The sequence below is a fragment of the Primulina tabacum genome, unplaced genomic scaffold, assembly GCF_025594145.1.
Source record: "Primulina tabacum isolate GXHZ01 unplaced genomic scaffold, ASM2559414v2 Contig926, whole genome shotgun sequence".
Taxonomy (NCBI): domain Eukaryota; kingdom Viridiplantae; phylum Streptophyta; class Magnoliopsida; order Lamiales; family Gesneriaceae; genus Primulina; species Primulina tabacum.
This window is the reverse complement of record NW_027459989.1, coordinates 27,815-40,319: the sequence shown is the minus strand read 5'-3', so window position 1 is coordinate 40,319 and position 12,505 is coordinate 27,815.

Here is a 12,505-nt window from a genome sequence, read left to right as displayed (position 1 = left end):
AACCCTAAACCCTATAACCCTAAAACCCTAAACCCTAAACCCAAAACCTAAACAAACCAAACCGAAACCCTAAACCTAAAAACCTAAAAACCCTAAACCCAAAACCTAAAACCCTAAACCCTAAACCAAAACCACCCATTCGCCCCCAAAAAATTTTCTCTGAAAAAAACACAGTGAAGGTGCGAAAAACACACTAAACAGTCACTATTCACGCCCTAGCCACCGCCATGCCGCCGCCGCCGGATCCCGGCCGGCCAACCACCCCATCTGAACCGCTCTCACGGCGACCAACATATCAAAAATTCAGACCATTCCATGCCCGATTGCCCCTCCATTTTCCCGACTGAAATCTCGGCCGTTTCTTCACCACCTTCGCCGCCGGTCACCGTCGCTCCTCTTGGTGCCGGCGACCATCCATTAGACTCGCCTCAACCTCCCCGTCAGTTTCCCATACCTGCGAACTGATAACCCCGCCGTTCCGTCTCATTTTCCGATTGAAGCTCGCCGTTACTGTTCACTGCACAGGCGAGTGGTTTTCTCCGATTCCGTGGCTGATTCCGGCAACCGTTTGTAGAAAACGGGCTCCCGATTGAATAGCCCACTACTGAGACGAAGCTAGTGCCACCGGAATCGGGCCCAATTGGTGTTCTCTCCTCCGCCGGCCAAGGTTGCAATCTCACGGTTGGTGGTTCTGTCGCGCCGTTCTACGTTCACAAATTCGTCAGCCATTATGGCCGCGGCCGTCACGGCGAGTTTTTTTCAATCCTCTTTGCAGCAGCATGATCGTCCACGTCATGGGTAGGATGTTGCCTCATTCAATTCCGGTTCCGGCACACGGTCGAAACCCCCAATTCAAGGGCAATTTCGATTCATTCATACCCTTCTTTGGTTCAATTCGACCCGTCTTATGCCCGGTTCTAATGGATTGAAGACCGGTTCCGTGATCTCCCTCGGCCGTCGCCGATCTTGGGTAAATCTCCGGTGGTCAACTCGGTGGTCAATCGGGTCGGAAGTCAACTCAGCGAGTTGACCGTGTTCACTCGGCAGTCATAACTCGGGTTTGGCTTCTAAATCTGATTCTCAGGCGACTAAGACGTTCCGGTGTCATTCAGGATGCCCTGGCTCCTACTTCCTCTCGTTCGGGGAAGAATGGCTTTGGAGATGTCCGTGGATGCTATGGAAGAAATGCCCCACCGACTCTTAAGGATGGGAAACCGGGTATTTTTTCCCGGATGAGGTAATGTCTTCCCTGACCGAGCCTTTTAAGTTTTCTTAGTTGGGAAGATGTCTGGTAATAGATCCTTAGTCCCAAACTCGGAATTTCTACGGCTTTTGCTCGTTTGGGGATGGAAGCGATCTTTTGATTTGAGGTTCTTGCCTCGGGGTTTCTGATCCTTTCACTTCATTGTGAAGAGGAATTATGCGTTCTTTTGGACGCGTGGGCAGATGATGGTGGGCCCTCTCGGGATCCGTTTCTCCAAATGGACCCCGGAATTCAAATCTTCAGGAAGAATCTCCCATCGCCCCTGTTTGGGTGCGTTCCAGGGTTTGCCCAGTCACCTGTTTAAACAAGAAAAGTCTTTTTGCCCTTGCCAAGATTTTGGGCAACCCGTGAAGATGGATGACTTTACTGCTGACTATCCTCTCGGAGTGCTTTTGCTCGAGTCTGTGTGGAGTTGAATGTGTTGGAACCACCCGTTAACAAATTTGGGTGGGCTGGGGTGATCATACCCAGGAGATTGATGTTGTTTATGAAAAAATCCCTGGGTATTGCTTGGATTGCAAGATGTTGGTCATTCGACCAGTGTTTGCTATTCCCATGGGAAAAATCCAAAACCTGCTCGATCCAAGCCTGCTGATCGAGGGTCGCCTCAGCCGGAGGCACCTCCTGCTCCGGCACCTCCTCAGGGTGCGGTTCCTGTCATTGTCCCGGGACCACAGCCCCAGCTTCATGTCAATGGCCATGGTCCCCGACGTAGACAGAGGCGGAGGCATGTTCGTCAGGCTCTCCCGAGGATGATCCTCTTGCTTCGAACTCTTTTGGAGTTCTTTCCCATTTGCAGGAGACAGAGGTAGGCTCTGCGGAGCTTGGATTAGGTGTTCCTGATCCCTCTGTCGTTTTGAGTTCTCATCAGGAGGCCCCTATTTCTGACCGCCCTGAGGTCACGGTGGCTGAGGACGATGAGAGTGTTCCTTTTGTGGACTTGCGTGGATGACCTTGGATCTCCACGCCCGGACGTGGTGCCTGTGTTTGCCTCCACGGAGGTATGTATTGAAAATCATAGCAGTCACTCGGTCCCATCTTTTCCTGCATCCCCTGCTGATGCCACTTCTATGCTGGACGAGTTGATTGCTCGACAGGGACCCCCTATTCTTGAGATGATTCCCAGTCACATGTCAGCTGATGATCCTGATCAGGATTTTGATCGACATTCTGTGTCTGGGGTTAGCTGTGGGTCTGAGTGTAGTATTCTGGACACTGACATGTCCAATCCCAGAAAAAGACCACAGGATGATGGTCGGCGATCGCGTAAAAAAGCGATCGGATCCTTCTTCCACCCGTTCCCCATGAATTGCTTAATCTGGAATATCCGGGGGCTTCGAGGTTCGGAGTCCCAGCAGAGGCTTCATGCCTTTGTGAAGGAGAAACAGATTAAGGTTTTGGCTGTTTTGGAGCCCATGATTGATCTGGATCCGAGATTCATGACTCGCCGTTTGGGGTTTTCTGGAGTCATCTCTAATCTCTCCGGTCATATCTGGGTTTTTTTTGCTGCTGATGTGAGGGCGGAGTGTGTTTTTGATCATGCTCAGTTCCTTCACATCAGAGTCTCTGCCTCTTTCTTGCCGACAGAGATATTTTGTTCTTTTGTCTATGCTAGATGTGATTATGTTCAGCGTAGGGAGCTTTGGGCTTCTTTGCTTTTGGTTAAGCCTGTTTTGGGTCCCTGGCTGGTTGGGGGCGACTTTAATGTCGTTAGGGATGCGTCTGAGTGTTTGGGCTCCCGTGGTGGTAGGTTGCTACCCATGGAGGAGTTCAACACTTTTATTCTTGATTCTGGCCTGATCGATGCTGGTTTTGAGGGGTCTTCGTTCACTTGGACGAATAAGACCATTTGGAAGCGGTTGGACAGGGTCTTGGTTTCTGTTGATTGGGGCGATCATTTCAGCTCGATTCGGGTTGAACATCTCGCTCGTACTGTCTCGGATCACTGTCCGCTTTTGGTTACCGCTCCTGTTTTGCCCGTGGGCCGAGCTCGTTTCGCTTCCAGCGTATGTGGGTTAGGCACCATGGTTTTTTGCAGACTGTGAGGCTTAATTGGAATCTGCCTTGCAGTCTGAGCGGCATGCCTCGGCTTTTTGCCAAGATGAAGCGTCTCAAGCATCACCTCCGGTGGTGGAATCAGGATGTTTTTGGTAACATCTTTGATAGACTCACTGAGGCCGAGAGGGCTGTTCGTTCAGCCGAGGCTGTGTGTGAGGCTGACCCTTCTGACGTGAATTGGACTTCGTTGTCCGATCGCAATGAGGATCTGGCCCGTATCACCCGCCATGGAGGCGGATTTTTGGAAACAGAAAGCGGCTTGCCATTGGCTTGAGGATGGTGAGCGGAACACCAGACTCTTCCATAATATGGTGAGGAAAAAGCGCGTTGCGAATAAAATTTTCCGCATATGGGAGAATGGGGTCTGCCTGACGTCTCAGGATTTGATTCAGCAGTCAGGAGCCTTGTTTTTCCAGGATCTTCTTACCGGGGAGCCCTCTGCGCTCGATTGCCCTGATTTTTCGGGTTTTCCCTCGGTTATCTCTGACGTGGAGAATGATGGTTTTGCTGCGATTCCCTCTTTGGAGGAGGTCCGCGCGACCGTCTTCTCCATTCACCCTGATAGCGTTGCTGGCCCTGATGGATTTTCTTCGGCGTTCTTTCAGCATTGCTGAAAGATTGTCCATCAGGATGTTTTTGGTGCTGTTCTTGATTTTTTTCAGGGATCTCTTATGCCTCAGGGTTTTACCGCCACCACGATCACTCTAATTCCCAAAGTCGAGGGTGCACGCGCCTGGTCGGACTTCCGTCCGATCAGTCTGTGCAATGTCACGAACAAAATCATCTCGAAGCTGTTGTACTCTCGGTTGAGGGATGTGGTGGAGAGACTTGTTTCCCCGAATCAGAGTGGCTTCGTTCCGGGTCGGATGATCTCTGATAATATTCTTCTTGCCCAGGAGCTCACTCACAGCATTACTCTCCCCACTCGTGGTGGTAATGTCATCTTGAAGTTGGATATGGCCAAGGCCTATGATAGGGTCCAGTGTCTTTCCTCTTTGATGTTTTGAGACATTTTGGTTTTTCTGAGCGTGTTGTGGCTTTGGTCTCGGCCTGTATTTCCCATTGTCATTTCTCCGTGAACATTAATGGCTCTCTATCGGGGTTTTTTGGTTCCACCAGAGGCCTCCGGCAGGGCGATCCATTGTCTCCCCTTCTTTTCATTTTGGGGGCGGAGTATCTTTCTCGTGGCCTTGACCGACTCTACCTGCAGCATCCTGCGATTAGGTATCGGTCTGATTGTGATATTTTGATTTCCCACCTGGCTTACGCTGATGATGTCATTATTTTTTCCAGTGGTGGGTCTCGTGGTATGCAGCGCCTTGTTGATTTTCTGCATCACTACGAGAATTGTTCGGGGCAAGCGTGTGAATGCTGCTAAGAGCTCTTTGATTTTGCCTCCGAGGTGCTCTGGGCGCCTCAGCTCACGGCTTTTGCGAATCACCGGGTTCGCCGAGGGTCATCTGCCCCTCAAGTACCTCGGAGTTCCCCTTTATCGGGGTAATCGCACGTGCTCCCTTTTTATGCCCCTCCTACAGTCTGTTCGTAGGAAGTTAGAGGGTTGGGAGATTCGGACCCTCTCCCCGGGTAGCCGTATGACCCTGATACGTAGCGTGCTCCTCTCCATGCCGATTTATCTGTTTCAGGTGGTTCAGCCACCTCTGGCTGTCATGGAGAAGCTTGAGCGAGCCTTCAATGCCTTCCTCTGGGGGTCGAGGCCCTTGGAAAGGAAGTGGCACTGGGCCCGGTGGTCCCGGGCTTGCCTCCCCGTGCTTGAGGGGGGCCTTGGATTCCACAGATTGAAAGATCTCGTGGAATGTTTCTCTATAAAATTATGGTTCAGATTTCGGCAGGGCTCCTCTCTATGGGCGAGATTCCTTTTCCGGAAGTATTGCCGGCTGGATGCTCCTGCCTGTGTCCCCGCCCGTGCTTCTATTTCCCCCATTTGGCGTCGTCTCCTCAGGATCCGCCCTCGCGCGGAGCCTGGCATTCGTTGGCGTGTTGGTCTCGGAGATGTTTCCTTTTGGGATGACACTTGGTTTGGGGACGGTCCTTTGTCCTCCCGGTGTGTGGTCCGCGGGGGCCGTGATGTTCGGGTCTCTCATTTTCTGTCTGAGGGGTCCTGGGATTTTGATCGCCTTTGTGCGGTTGTTGCTCCTTCGGTTGCCGAGGAGATTGTTTTGATTCCTGTTCTTTCGGGAGACCCTGATATGGCCCGATGGATCCATAGCTCCGATGGTGCTTTCTCTGTGAGATCTGCTTGGGAGCTGATTCGTCAGCGTGCTCCGTCTTCAGATATTTTCCGCCCGTGTTGGGGCAGTTGGTTGAGGCCTACCATGTCGTTCTTCCTTTGGAGATTCTGGCATCAGTGGCTCCCAGTTGATGAGGTGCTCCAGCGCCGGGGTTTGCGTTAGCCTCGAGATGTCAGTGTTGTGATATGGCTGAGACATTCACACACATTTTTATTCGTAGCCCGGTTGCTCGGTCTGTCTGGCACTTCTTTGGTGCCGTGTTTCGGGTTCGTATTCCCGACACTGAGGATTTCAGTTTGTTCCTCAGTGCGTGGAAGAGAGATTTGGTCTGGTCCCAGGGGGGCCATGTGCGGGAGTTTCTCCCCTGCATCGTTCTGTGGTTCCTCTGGACTGCGCGGAACGATGCTAAGCACCGTCATCTCCCTGTTTCTGGGGAGACGGTGAAGTATCAGATTTTGTATTACCTGCGTCTTGCCCACTCTGCGCGTACTGTCAAGCCCAGACATTGGCTGGGTGTGTTTCATGTGGCGAGATTGCTGGGTATTTCGGTTGCTCTCCGCAGATTCCATAGGACGGCGATTGTTCGCTGGCTGCGACCGCCGTCCGGGTGTTTCAAGCTTAATGTGGATGGGAGCTCGCGTGGTACATCTGGGGACTCCTCTGCTGGTGGCGTTGTTCGGGATGATTTCGGGAGGGTTGTGCTCTCATTCAGCGAGTTCATCGGAGCTGGGTCTTCTCTCCGGGCTGAGCTTTGGGCGGTTTGGAGGGGTCTTCTCCTTTGTTCTGATCATTCTTTTTTCCCTCTTTGGATCGAGCTTGATTCTCTGACTTCTATTCAGCTCATTCGTTCCCGTCGATGTTGCTGGGGTCTTGATCACATGGTATCCAGGATTCTGGTCCTTTTGAGGGGGCGGTCTGTTCATATTTCGCATATATTCCGGGAGGGTAATTCGGTGGCAGATGCATTGGCGGCGAGGGCCCATACCCTTAGGCACTTTACCTTAGAGTTAGGTCCCTCCCTCCCTAGGCACATTTCCATACTTGTACGTTCGGATACCTCCGGACTCCCCTACCTGAGATATAGATGTTCTTAGCTGTTTGCAGCCCTTTCCTTCACTTGGATCCATTTCTTCGGTATATCTATATGTATATCTTTATTTTTTCTTTGCAGGTACTGTTCTGTTGGGGGTTTCTCTTTTTCCCCGGTTTGCCAGTCTGGTGTGAGTGGGCACAGACACTCGCACACTACATGTTTGGTCTCCTCGGGATTGTGTGGGCTCTTGCACTATCCCTATTGGTGTTTTTCTTGGCCCTCTCATATTCACTGGAGCGCTATCTCTATTTGTGCTTCTCTTTGGTCTATTTCTGGTCCCTGGAGGGCGTTTACTGCAGGCTCTCCTTGCCCGCCGTATCAGTTCTTTTACAGGAGTTTACTGGATGTCGTGGTGGTTCCAGGGATTATTTCCGGACGATCCTCTTCATTGTTATGATACCTTCGTCAGATTCATACTTCAGATGCTGGATCTTTTTTTGTTCTGGCTGGATTGCGATCTTCATTTTGCCGTTTATCATCATTGTACAGTGATTTCCTGGCCAGCTCTTATTTTGACTGCCGGGATTCATACAGTTATCCGGTCTCAGATTAGAGTCGTTTTGACAGATTGGATTCTTCAGGGTGATGGCTCAGAGATGAGAGTTTCTTCTTGGATACCGCACTCATCTCCCAGTTATCATTTGGTCTTCCTCGCCGTGTTGACTCTTAGCGCTGCTCGTATTTGATTAGTTTTTTTGGCGCACTTTTGGTCGTAGTCTAGGGTTTTTTTTGCTTTTGTATTTAGGTCCCTAGGCTACTTTGCTTTTATGTTTCTACTGCTTTAGCCTTTTGAGGAGGTCTTGGTATAGTCCCCCTCCTCTTTTAGGTTTTCTTTCTGCTGTTACTTTTATTTTGTGGATATATACAGGTAGGGGTCTGCCTAACCCCCCCCCGCATCCGGCGGTGTTTTCCGGAAAAAAAAAAAAAAAAAAAAAAAAAAAAAAAGAAAAAACAAACCCTAAACCCTAAACCCTAAACCCTAAACCCTAAACCCAAAACCCCAAAACCCTAAACCCTAAACCCTAAACCCTAAACCAAACCCTAAACCCTAAAACCTCTCAAAAAACACACACTAAAAGCGTGAGAAAAAACACACCAAATTGTCACTATTCACCCACCTTCTACCGCCATGCTTCCGCCGCCGGACCCCGGCCGGCCACCGCCCTCATCTGAACCGCCATCCTCCGGCGACCACCCCTGCAAAATTTCAGGCCAATCGGAGTCCGATTGCCCGCCCTTTTCTCCGATCGAAATTCCGGCCGTTTTTTTCATCTTCGTCGTCGCCGGCAACCATCGCTCCTCTTGGTGCCGGCCATATGTCATTCTCTTCGTCTCAACCTCCTCTTTCTTTTCCGTCACCTGCGCGACCGGGTAGTTCTCCCGTTCCGGCGCCATTTCCGTCCAAACATGCGCAGTCACTGTTCACTGCGCAGACGTCCGTTATTTCACCGATTCCGGCCAACTCCGCCATCCAAGGTACCATCCAAACCCCGATCTGTGATCCTCTGGTCCAGAAGATTCCAATGGTACCTGAATTAGTCCAATCGGAGCTCAGACCCGCCGGTAATTTCAGATCTAAGGAACTGGACGTTCATTCCTCCCTGCCGTCATTTGCTTCGCCGATTTCAGGCCCGATTCCGGCTTCTTTCTTCAATTCTTCTTTAGGAGTTGATCGTCCAGGTATGGGTAACATTTCGCCTCAATCGATTTCGGAAAATTCACCGGTGAACGGAAACCCCCAAATTCCGGTTTTTTTCTATTTCTCCGATCACCGGTTCGCTTGATTTCACCCCTCCACCGTCCGGTTCTGTCACTTTGGGTTCCGGTTCCAAGCTCGTTGCACCGTCGTCGTTCCACGGTGGTACCTCGACCGGAAAGTCAACGGGAAAGTCAAAGGTCAACGCTGGCCAGTCAACTCTGCAGACTCGACGTGTTAACTCGGTTAATCCAGGTATTTCTTCGGGTATTTCTGGCCCTAATGCTTCTGTTACCCCTCCCCTGTCTTTTCGGGATGTTTTGGCACCTTCGTCCTCTCGGGCGGCCAAGAACAACTTCGAGGATGTTCTTGGGTCGATGGATGAGATGCCCGCACCGTCTTTTAAGGACGGTAAGCCGGGCATTCACTTTTCGGATGAGCTCATATCATCTTTATCTGCCCCGTTTAAGTTTGCTTTGGTCGGCAAAATTTCTGGCAATCGGTCGATTGTGCCCAACCATGCTATATCTGCGGCTTTTGCCAATCTCGGTTTTGGGCGACCGTATAGTTTGAAATTCTTGCCAAGGGGTTTTCTTGTGATTGTTCTCTCTTGTGAGGAGGACTATGCCCGTCTATGGACCAGGGGCAATTTGTTTATTGGTCCACTTGGTATCCGATTATCCAAGTGGACACCGGAGTTTAATTTCCAGGCAGAGTCTCCACTTGCTCCGGTTTGGGTCAGACTTCTGGAGTTACCACTCCATCTTTATGATAAGAAGAGCCTTTGTGCTCTTGCTAAGCTTTTGGGTACTCCCATTAAAATTGATGATCACACAGCAGATGGCACTCGAGTGTCCTTTGCCCGCATTTGTGTTGAGATCAATGTCTTGGAGCCCCCTGTCCAGTCCATCTGGGTGTCATGGGGGGCTCACCTACAGGAGATTGAGGTAGTTTATGAGAAGATTCCAGCATATTGTACTGATTGCAAGATGCTGGGACATGCTACCAGTGTGTGTTATTCGCATGGGAAGAATCCCCGCCCAGTCCGGACTAGACCTGCTGGTCCTGTTCCCCCGCTTCAGGTTGATATTGTGGGCATGACACACCAGGAGGGTGTGGCACCTAATGTTGCTCAGGGTCCTCAGGACCAGAATCCTGATCAGTTCGTTGGCCCTAAGCGCAGGAGACGGAGGCGGGCTGCGCCTCGTGTTCCTCATGTGAGGGCACCTCCTGCTGCGCATGTTGTCCCGGTGGGTACCCTCGAACGCTTTTGATGTCTTGTCGCCTTGGCAGGCGGAGGCGGAGCGAGGTAGTGATTCCAAGGTAGTTGGTGACAGTCCTGATGATGTTCTTCCTTTTGGGGATGAGGGTGTTGGTTGTCATGGAGAGGCGCCCTTGGCGCCGAGTTCTCCTGTGGGTGTTGGTTTTGATCATTCGGGTACTTCCATTATTGAGGTGCTCCCTTCGAGATCAGTTGGTGTGCCTGCTCAGTCTTATGGTCAGGTTCTGGAGGAGGATGAGTCTATCCCTTTTGAGGATTGTATGGATGAGTTGGGATCTTCAAAAGATGGGGTGGCTGTGTTGTTTGGTGATTCCGTTCTGTGCTTGGAAAATCACAGTAGCCATTCTATTCCTTCCCTCCCTGGTTCTCCGGAGGTTTCTTCCATGGTGGAGGAATTGTTTGTTAGACAGGGGCCCCCTGTTTGTGAGTTGGTTGCCAGACAGGTGTCTGAGGAGGATCCTGATTCAAGGTTCGATAGACACTCTGCGTCTGCTGTTCCGGACATTGGAATGTCTGATGTGAAGAAGAGGAAGCAGGACGATCTTGAGGATTCGTCCAAGAGGCGGCAGGGTGATCCTGATGCCCACCCTTTATGAATTGCATGATCTGGAATATCCGGGGACTTCGGGGTTCGGAGTCCCAGCAGAGGCTGCATGCCTTTGTGAAGGAGAAACAGGTTAAGGTTTTGGCTGTTTTGGAGCCGATGATCGATTTAGATAAGAGATTCATGACTCGTCGTCTTGGTTTTTCTCGAGTCATTTCGAATCTTTCTGGTCACATTTGGGTGTTTTTTGCTGCTGATGTGCAGGCTGAGTGTGTCCTTGATCATGCTCAGTTCCTTCACATTAAGGTTTCTGCCCCTTTTTTACCCACATCTGTTTTTTGTTCTTTTGTTTATGCCAGATGTGATTATATTGAGCGTCGGGACCTCTGGTCTTCCCTGCTTCACGTCAAGCCTGTTCTGGGTCCTTGGCTGGTTGGTGGGGATTTCAATGTTGTTCGTGATGCGTCTGAGTGTTTGGGCACCCGTGGTGGTAGGTTGCTACCCATGGAGGAGTTCAACACTTTCATTATGGATTCTGGTTTGATTGATGCTGGTTTTGAGGGGTCTTCGTTCACTTGGACGAATAAGACCGTTTGGAAGCGGTTGGACAGGGTTATGGTTTCTGTTGATTGGGGTGATCATTTCAGCTCCATTCGAGTTGAACATCTCCCCCGTACTGTTTCTGACCACTGTCCGCTTTTGGTTACCGCTCCGGTTTTTGCCCGTGGGCCGAGCTCGTTTCGCTTCCAGCGTATGTGGCTTCGGCATCATGGTTTTTTGCAGACTGTCAGGCTTAATTGGAATTTGCCTTGCAGTCTGATTGGTATGTCGCGTCTTTTTGTTAAGTTGAAGCGTCTTAAGAATCACCTCAAGTGGTGGAATCGGGATGTTTTTGGTAGCATCTTTGATAAAATCACCGAGGCTGAGAGCGCAGTTCGTTCCGCTGAGCTTGCTTGTGAGGCCGATCCTTCTGATTCGAATTGGACTGCCCTGTCCGATCGTAATGCGGATCTGGCCCGTGTCACCGCCATGGAGGCGGATTTTCGGAAGCAAAAAGCTGCATGCAACTGGCTAGAGGATGGTGAGCGGAACACCAAACTCTTTCATAACATGGTTAAGAAGAAGCGTGTGGCTAATAAGATTTTCCGCATATGGGATGATGGGGTTTGCCTGACGTCTCCTGAGATGATTCAGCGGTCGGGTGCTTCATTTTTTCAGCACTTACTCACTGGGGATCCCTTTGTGCTTGATTGTCCTGATTTTTCGGGGTTTCCTTCGGTGATTTCTGATGAGGAGAATTATGGGATTACTGCTACCCCCTCCCTTGAGGAGGTTCTTGCGACTGTTTTCTCCATTTCTCCTGACAGTGTGGCAGGCCCTGATGGCTTCTCTTCGGCGTTTTTCCAGCATTGCTGGGAGATCGTTCATCAGGATGTGTTGGATGCGGTTTTGGATTTTTTCCGAGGCTCTCCCCTGCCCCAGAGCTTTACTGCCACCACGATTACTTTGATCCCAAAAGTCGAGGGTGCTCGGGCTTGGTCGGATTTCCGTCCGATCAGCCTGTGTAATGTCACGAACAAAATCATTTCTAAGTTGTTGTACTCTCGTTTGCGGGCTGTGGCGGAGAGACTCATTTCTTTGAATCAGAGTGGTTTTGTTCCGGGACGGATGATTTCTGATAACATCCTCCTTGCTCAGGAGCTCACTCATAGTCTCACTCTTCCCACTCGTGGTGGTAATGTTATTTTGAAGTTGGATATGGCTAAGGCCTATGATCGGGTCCAATGGCCTTTCCTTTTTGCTGTTTTGCGCCATTTTGGTTTCTCTGAGCAGGTTGTGGCGTTGGTCTCGGCCTGTATTTCTCATTGTCATTTCTCCGTTAATATCAATGGTTCTCTTTCGGGGTTCTTCGGTTCTACCAGGGGCCTCAGGCAGGGAGACCCATTGTCCCCCCTTCTCTTCATCTTAGGGGCGGAGTATCTTTCGCGTGGCCTTGACAGACTCTACTTGCGTCATCCTGCTTTCAGGTACCGTTCTAGTTGTGATCTTTTGATTTCCCATCTGGCCTATGCTGATGATATCATTATTTTTGCCAATGGTGGGTCTCGTGGGATGCAGCGTCTTTTAGATTTTCTGCATCACTATGAGAACTGTTCGGGACAGCTGGTGAATGCTGTCAAGAGTTCCCTGATTCTTCCTCCGCGATGCTCTGAGCGCCTTCGCTCTAGACTTTTGCGTATCACTGGCTTTGCGGAGGGGCATCTGCCGATCAAGTACCTAGGAGTTCCCTTATTTCCAGGAAATAGGACGTGTTCTCAT